At 33.5% G+C, this 9190-nt stretch overlaps 1 long non-coding RNA gene across 1 annotated transcript; it reads left to right on the forward strand.

Annotated features, from left to right (window-relative positions):
• The first annotated feature begins 1568 nt into the window (after window positions 1-1568).
• LOC105774423 (uncharacterized) lies at window positions 1569-8715 on the forward strand. The gene is made up of 2 exons (XR_001127352.2): window positions 1569-1800; window positions 8286-8715. It is a non-coding gene; the product is annotated as an uncharacterized LOC105774423 (long non-coding RNA).
• Window positions 8716-9190: the final 475 nt, after the last annotated feature.

Raw genomic sequence — 9190 nt, forward strand, 5'->3', positions numbered from 1 at the left:
TTTTTTAATTAAAAATTGAACACAAATATACTTTCCAAATCCCTTCAAAAATATAGCCTTTTTCCAGAATATTCTTAAATTAGGCCTAAATCTATCCACCGCTTTATATATAAAAATATGAGAAAAAATGATTGCATTACTAAAAAGTACTCCAAAATCTTTTAGCAGTTGTATTATTTATTGAAGAGTGTGCGGGGCACAAAGATTTTGCTAGTGCACCACTTAATTAGGCTATTCTCCAAATTCATCCCTAAAATATTTAGAAACTTTACTGGAAAATGAAAAGAGTAAAAGACTGGTGGAATGGCATAATGGGTTGGCGTAGAAATTCCAATATATTTAACCATGTACATGGAATTTTCCCGCATGCCAAACAGGTACCTTCCAACCATAGCCGATAGCATTGCCATGACAGTACAGAACGACTATTAGACTTGAATTCCATAAACTTAAAAAGGGGTTGGGTGCTTCTATGAGGTGTGTACCACGTTAATCCTCAATCCCTCTAATCGTCTCTTTTTACAATATGGTGATTGGGAATTGTTATTTAATTTAAATTTGTTTTATTACACTCAAATATAAGAATACATTTGAACAACTCACTAAATTAAAACAATTTTTTTTAAGAAACCCAATGGTCATTGTCCCTTAAAAGTAATATTCATGGCTTAATCAAAACTGCTTCCAAGTTTAAATTTTGTGCTCATGAACTTGAAAACGATAGATAGCGCGATTCTTTTTAGAAGGAGAAGCATATATCCATATTTTATTATTATGTCACTAAAATTTTGAAGAATCAGTTTAATGTTTAATTCCAATGATATAGATGTTTATCACTGATTAATTCTCTCGTCGTAAGTATTTTCCAAAAAGGTACACAGTTAGTAATAAAATATGCTCTATTTATCATAAACGATGAACTGCATAACCACCACAACATACATACTAAACTTTTCATTATGTTGTAGTACCTATCAATAACTATACCCTCCAATCCTTATATCATAATTAAAATAAGTCAAAATAACATTTCATATTTTGATCTATAAATCTTTTGACTTTTTATTATTAAAAATTCACAATATTTCATCAAAAATTATATCTAATTTAGTTAGCATCATGAATAAAAAATTAGACTTTGTCTGACTCAAATGGAGCAATGGTTAATTTTTTATAAAACACTCATTTGATAGAGATTCAATCTATATTATCCCATCTTTTACCTCTAACATTATATAATAAAATAGACTTTTAATTATACTAGTTGTACTACATAAAATAATTGTAAACTCGCATATGCAATAATTTGGTCCTCCATAAAAATCCATCTCTTTCCAAGATTGAACAAAATCAGATATAGAAACTGAAGAACATAAGCGTCGATTTCCACGTGGTGCCACATGGGAAAATTAGCTAAATCTACAATAATAATAATGGAGGGATGGACCCATTGCCCACCCACTGAAGCTAAGAGGTAATGTCCACAACCAACAATGGCATTAGGCAAGGATAGAGATATTTGTGGGATAGACTTCAAATTGTTAAATTATTGTAAGGCTTGACAAATGGAAAGTGCAAAAGCCACTTCTTATAAAGCTTAAAGACCTTTTTGCAAGACTTTGAGGTGGCAAAGACATGGATACACTTCAATTTGTTTCCTGTTGCTTTCTTTAGCATTCTCACGATGCAGCTATGAAATGTGAAGGAATTTTATTTTTGCGTCATCCTTGTTGGTGCTACTGTTCTTGGTGAAACACACTGGCCGGAGACCTTCAAGTCAGCAAAAGAAAAGGAGATATGGTATGATTATATTGGTAATACATATTGTTTCATCCATAAATTGTTATTAAATAATTTTAGTTTCGATTTTGATAAACCTTTTATGTGTTTTGATCATTTTCATCAATATCAACCTTTATTGATGGATACCGACTTATTCCCACAAGATTTTTATATTAAATCATTTTAACTTTTTGTCTTAAACTTCTTTTTGCAATAAAATATAATCATTAAATTATGTTATTTAATCTAATTAATAATTTTATATTTTATATTTATACATAAACATATTTTTATGTATATGATTGAAGTATATTTATATGTAATTTTTATTAAGAAATTAGACTATATATATGAAAATATATATATTTAAAACCAATGAACTTGAAAATAACATTGTTGACCTAAAATAGTTGCTAGGTCTCCAAGTTGTTAAATAAGTAAGTAACAAAGGAAGGGTAGAAGTGCAACACCTCAAACTCAGACTAAACGTTACGGTCAGTTATGGAGAAGTTACCATGATTCACTTTGAAAATCTAGAAATCATTTGGGCTTGTGGAAAATTGCAAGCTTTTGATAACACAATTCCAATTTATCTTAAATGACAATATCTTCCTTACTTAATTCGTTAATTCTGTCGATAAACACATATTTATAAAAACACTGATAATTGCAGCAGAACTCTTAGCTAAATTCAGTTTGAAAATCACAGTTTGAATTTTGAAAATCCAATGTTTTGCTAATAGTGTTGTTAAAATTTTAAAAATGATTAAACGGTTTAAAACAGAAAATTTAAAGTCCAAAACAAAAACAGTTCCAAATGTTCGAAACAGTCCAACAGAACCAAAACAAAATAAACCAAGTTTTTAAATAGCACAAATTATCTGTGTTTAACCGAGCTCCTATCGCATCGACCCGTCCTATATTTGAGAGTTACTTGAGAGTCAAACAAACAGAGAATGAGCTTATAAGCTCAATGTGTAACTTAAAATAATAACAACAGATACAATTTCAGACATGCGTTCGAATTTCAAATAGACATATTTCACAAAAAGAAACAGAATCAGAACATATCATAAACATATTTTAAATCCTACACCCATTCCCTACACACCATCTCTGACTATCCCTACACACCATATAGGATATTAAACACCCATCCAGCCCTACACACCGCTAAGTGACTGTATGTCACTTTTTAGAATATTTGCAGCCTAGCTGCCAGATCATTAGGCGATAATTCGCTAGAAACAGATATATATGTGGTTGAGTAACCAAATATGACAAATAGATTAAACTGCCCACACTTCCTCCATAAACATATTTCCCACCCCAAAGCACATGCAGAACTAAAATGTATATGACATACATGCTTTATATACCAAATTTAGATCATGCTTAGCAAATAACATATCATACTTAAAATAATACGGATCATAGTTACCATAATACAGATCACACTTAGCTTATAACTTATTAACCATGCGTACATAAATCGTATTTAATGTTAACAGAACATCAGAGATAATGATTTATAGCCTAATTTCTATCATACTGACCCTACGAAAGGCCTACGTTCAACTCGTATGATGAATACTTCCCTGGGGAAAAATTTTAGAATTTGGGCCCACACACTCGTGTCACCCACGCAACCTACTTGGCCAGTGTGTGTGGGTCTCACAACCTAACACACGATCTCACACACATCCATGTGGCCCACACGGCCCAATTGACCCAAACCATGCATACGGTCTAGCACACAGTCTGTTATACGACCATGTGGTACACATGGCCTGGCACACAATAGTGTGGCATCGACAGTCTATTTTTTGGCTTTCAGACGTTCACGAGTTTTCAGTTTTTTGTTGCACACCTGATCAATTTTCGATGTGGACCCAAAGACGAATACTCCAGTACCTAAAATGACCATTTATACAAATTAATTAACTTAGTTTTACAAAAAAACGAACGCTAAATCATGACCCAAAAACGTAAATTAAACTTCAATACAGAGAACTCAACCTTAAATAGTGACGAATACAGTCACTTACCCTCAAGAACAGTAACCCATAATAATTAAGTCGTTGAAGGAACACCAAACATCTCACAATTCTCCCTTAATTGAACATTAAAATGACTAATTCCATAACCCAAAAATTAACACATTCATTCTTACCAACCATGTAAAAACACATCAAAACGAAAAATCAAGACGAAAATTAACCAAACTTACCGACAAGCAGTGACAACAACGAGAGGATAATCAATAAACCAAGACCAAATCATAAATAAGTGTAAAGAAAGGAAAGAAGGGAAAAGCTCAAAAGAAAAGAAGAAAAATATGAGCGTGACTTGAGAGAAAACAGAAAAACAAAACAAAACAAAACAAAATGGTAGGAGTGGAGAGATGTGGGAGCAAAAATTTGGGGAGAACTTAGGGGAAAATCAAATTAATTTTAAAACAACCCAAATCTAATCCTACTAACCACTAATTAGATTTCTGGTAACTAACTATATTATCAAGAGTTTGAAATTGACCCAAAATCATTCACCTAGGTAATCCAATCAGAAATAACAAAAATATTGTCAATTTGCTCACCCAGAGATTCAATCTCATGACCATATGATAAGTTAACACCTTACCCCTGAATCAGTAGGCTTATTTTGTCACAAGTTGAACGAAAATAACTTTTAAGCCAAGTAAACAAGGATAGGGCTAGGAGTAAAAATAACTGAATTTTCCCAGAAGAGAGATTTGAACCCATGACCTCAAGCACACATTCAAGGCCCTTATCTACTGAAGCAGACACTTAATTATGATAGGATTTAACAAATCAAAAATTCAAATTTCTGGGGCATTACAACTCTCCCCCTAAAAGAAATTTTAGCATCGAAATTTTACCTGATTCAAATAGATACGTGTATTGCTGTCGTATCAAGTCCTCAAGTTTCTAAGTGGTTTTCTTAGTGCCATGATTCCGCCATAAAAACTTAACCAAAGGAATGGTTTTCCTCCTCAAGACCTTAATATCACGATCCAGAATCTGAACCGGCTCCTTCTCAAAGGCCAAATCTAGTCTTACCTCAATCTCCTCAACTGAAACAATATGATATGAGTCAGACCGATACCGTCTCAACATAGAGACGTGGAACACATCGTGAATATGATCTAACTCTGGAGGTAGCTCTAACTGATAGACGACTGATCCAACATGTTTTAGAATCTGATAATGCCTAATGAACCTAGGGCTCAACTTGCCCTTACGTCTAAATCGAATACCTTTATTCCATGGAAATGCCTTAAAACAGACTTGGTCACCCGCAGAAAACTTGATATCTCTCATCTTAAGATCCAAATATGACTTCTATCTATCAGAAGCTACCTTAAGACGATCTGAATCAGTCGGACCTTGTTCATAGTATCATAAACCAACTCAAGACCCAAAATTCACCTCTCACCCAACTCAGTCCAACACAAAGGGTACAACACTTACGACCGTATGAAGCCTCGTAAGGTGCCATTTAAATACTGAACTAAAATATGTTATTATAAGTGAATTCAGCCAGTGGCAGAAACTCCTCCCAACTATCACGAAAGTCAATTACACAAGATCGTAGCATATCCTCCATAATCTGAATCACTCTCTCAGATTGCCCATCAGTCTTAGGATGGAACGCAGTACTGAAGTCCAACCAAGTACCCAAAGCCTCATGAAGTTTTTTTCAAAACTGAGAAGTGAAACAAGAGTCTCTATTAGATATAATCAAGATAGGAACCCCATGAAGTCTAACGATATTGAAAATGTACAGTTTAGCCAATCTTTGTAGAAAATAACCAGTCTTGATTGGAATAAAATAAGCAGACTTGGTCAAACGATCCACAATGACCCATATAGAATCCTTCTTAGTAGGTGTCAAGGGCAACCCATTAACGAAGTCCAAAATCACATGCTCCCATTTCCAAAGGAGAATCTTAACGAGTTGAAGCAAACCCGATGGCAGTTGGTGCTCAGCCTTAACTTGCTGGCACGTAAGATAATTATAGATGAAATCAGTTACCTCCCATTTCAAACCGAGTCACCAGTATAACTCTTACAGATCCTGATACATCTTATTTCCACCAGGATGCATAGCATATGGCCTACTATGCACTTTTCACAAAATAGAATACATCAACTTAGCACCGTTAGGCACAGAAACCCGTCTTCTGAAACACAAAACCTTATCACCATTCAGCCCAAAATCAGAAGTCCTACCTTCTTCAACCTGTCAAAACTGTAGAATAATAGAATCATCCACTAACTATTTAACCCAAATCCAATCAATCCAAGTCAGCTTAACTTGCAAGTTAGCTAACAAATTACCATCATCAAACAAACTTAGGCGAGCAAACATTGCTCTCAAATTGACCATTGATTTACAACTAAGAGTATCGGTCACAACTTTGGTCTTACTAGGTTGATACTCAATGGTGTAGTCGTAGTCCTTAAGCAACTCAATCTATCTACGTTGCTTAAGATTCAACTACTTCTAAATAAAAAGATACTTAAGGCTTTTTTGATCAGTGTAAATGATACACCTCTCACCATACAGATAGTGCCTATAGATTTTTAAAGTGAAAACAACCGTAGCCAACTCAAGATCATGTATGAAATAGTTGCCTTCATGTGACTTAAGCTGTCAAGATGTTTAAGCCACTACCTTACGATCTTACATTAGAGCACAAACCAACCAGATGTGAGAAAGATCCTTGTAAACCACAAATTCTTTACTACATTTAGGCTATATCAGAACGGATGTATGAGTCAGAACGGGCTTAAGCTTTTCAAAGCTCAATTACTGCTCATTGGCTTACAAAAAATATATGTTTTTACGCAACAACTTAGTTAAAAAACCTGCGATAAGTGAAAACCCCTCAACAAATCTTCAATAATGCCTCACTAAACCGAGAAAGCTTCAGATCTTAGACACATTCCTAAGCTATTTCCACTCAACCACAACTTCAATCTTTTTAGGGTCGACTCAAATTCCCTCAGCAGAAGTCACATGTCCTAGAAAAGTAACCTTTCTTAACCAGAACTCACATTTGTTCAACTTAGCGTAGAGTTTTTCTCACAGAGTATCTGCAAAACTACTCTATGATGTTCATCATGGTCATCCTCTGTCTTAAAGTATACCAGAATATCGTCAATAAAAATCACGATGAAATGATCCAAATACGGTTAGAAAACTCAATACATAATATCCATAAATGCAGCCGGAGTATTCGTCAAATCGAATTGCATGACTAGGAACTCGTAGTGCCCACAACAAGTCCTAAAGGAAATTTTATGTACATCAGCCTCTTTAACCTTTAGTTAATGGTACCCAAAACGAAGATCAATCTTTGAGAATACAAAGGCCCCATGAAATTGATCGAACAAGTCATCAATCCTCAGAAGTGGGTACTTATCCTTTACCGTCAATTTATTCAATCGGTGGTAATCCATACACCTTAGAGTACCACCTTTCTTTTTAATGAAAAGAACTGATGCTCCCCACACGGACACACTAAGTCTGATCAACCCTCGACCAAAAAGTTCCTAAAGCTGAGCTTTCAATTCCATAAGTTCTTTCGGTGTAACAGCCCATTTTTAATAAAATTAGAATAGTGGTTTCAAGACCATAAATATGATGTGAGAATAATTATTTTATTCTAATTTTAGTGTCTACAGTGTGTTAGAAAGTTCGTATAAAAATTTCGTTAAGAAATTTTATCGTTTTATGTTTAATTTGATGAAAAGGACTAAATCGTAAAATATGCAAAATTAGAGTTTTTAAGTTAAAGGTACTAAATGGCTATGAAATTAAATGGTTAAGGGATTTATGTGGTAATTATACCATTTTTAGTATGAGTGGACAAATATGGACATTAGATAGGTGTTTTTATATGTTAATAATATGGTTAAATAAGTAATTTAATAATAAATGTTAGTAAATTAATGAAAAACCAAAGCTACCATCTTTGTTTTTCATCTTCCACTGAAAAGTGACCTAAGAAAACACTATTTTTAACATCTCAAGCATTCGACCATCTCTCCTTATTGCATGTAAGTATTTTTCATTCTGTTTTTAATGATTTTTATGTTTTTGAAGTCGTTGTAGCTTAATCTAGCTAGCCCATGGACTAATTTGCAAAATTATTAAAAGGTTAGCATTTTGCTATGAATATATTCATGTGGTTTTTGATGTTTGATGAAAGAAAATAAATCTTTGTTGATAGATAAACAACTTTTGTAAAGTGAATTTTGTTGAAAATATCAAATAGGATTTATTTTCAAATGTGTGAAGTACATGGTGAAAATTATGAAATAATGAATCCCATTTTACGAGCTTAAGGACTAAAATGTAAAGAAGTTAAAATGTTAGGGGTAAAATTATAATTATGTAAAAAATGTGTTTTTGTGGATCGAATTGAATAATTGAGATTTATTGAAACATTTAATTGAAAATACTTATTTATTTAGATCAAGATATATCTCAGCCAGTTATAAACCGAGGTAAAGCGAAAGTCACGGATTAGCTCGATCGTACTCTTATGCGTTAGTTGGCAATGTAAGTTCATAGTATTTAGATGTATAATTGAATTTCCCTATATATATTTTCATCTTATAACCATGTAATAAAATACTTACGTTAATTTTACCTGATTGCACATACGTGCCCCTATTTGAAATTCGGTACCCCTGATTGCACATACATGCCCCTGTTTGAACTTCGGTACTCCTGATTGCACATACGTGCCTCTGTTTGTACTTCGGTACCCCTGATTGCACATACGTGCCCCTGTTTGTACTTTAGTACCCCTGATTGCACATACGTGCCCCTGTTTATACTTCGATAATTTCAATCGAGTAAAATAGAAGTTGAATTCAATTGATGATAAGTTAAAAGATTTACTATGTTCTTACTAAGCTCTGTAAGCTTATATGTTTTTGTGTATTTTTTCGTATATCATTATCACTGACTTTAGGACAGATCGAATCTACGGCTCGCACTATCCATCGATGTTGGTAGTTCATTTTCTCTTTAGGGTTGTGGCATGTATATGTGGCTATATATGTTGTTTTGGTATAATATGGGGAATTACTAAACTAGGTAATTAGGTACTTGTCTAAGTTTGTGAATAGGTATTTGTTGATACAAATAGAATGTTATGAAAGTAAACACTTACGGATTGTTTTGGTTTTGTTGATGAATTAAGTTGATATGTTTGGTTTATAAATATTGTATATTGGTTGGTGTGCTTTTGGCACTTTCTAAGTTTATTGAAGAATTAAGCTCCTCATCGAACATCACAGGAAAAACACACTCATCACAGTCTAAACAATTCTTGGCAGTTATGTGTGGTATGACAAAATGAATGGAAAAT

The sequence above is a fragment of the Gossypium raimondii genome, chromosome 6 (genome assembly GCF_025698545.1).
Source record: "Gossypium raimondii isolate GPD5lz chromosome 6, ASM2569854v1, whole genome shotgun sequence".
Taxonomy (NCBI): domain Eukaryota; kingdom Viridiplantae; phylum Streptophyta; class Magnoliopsida; order Malvales; family Malvaceae; genus Gossypium; species Gossypium raimondii.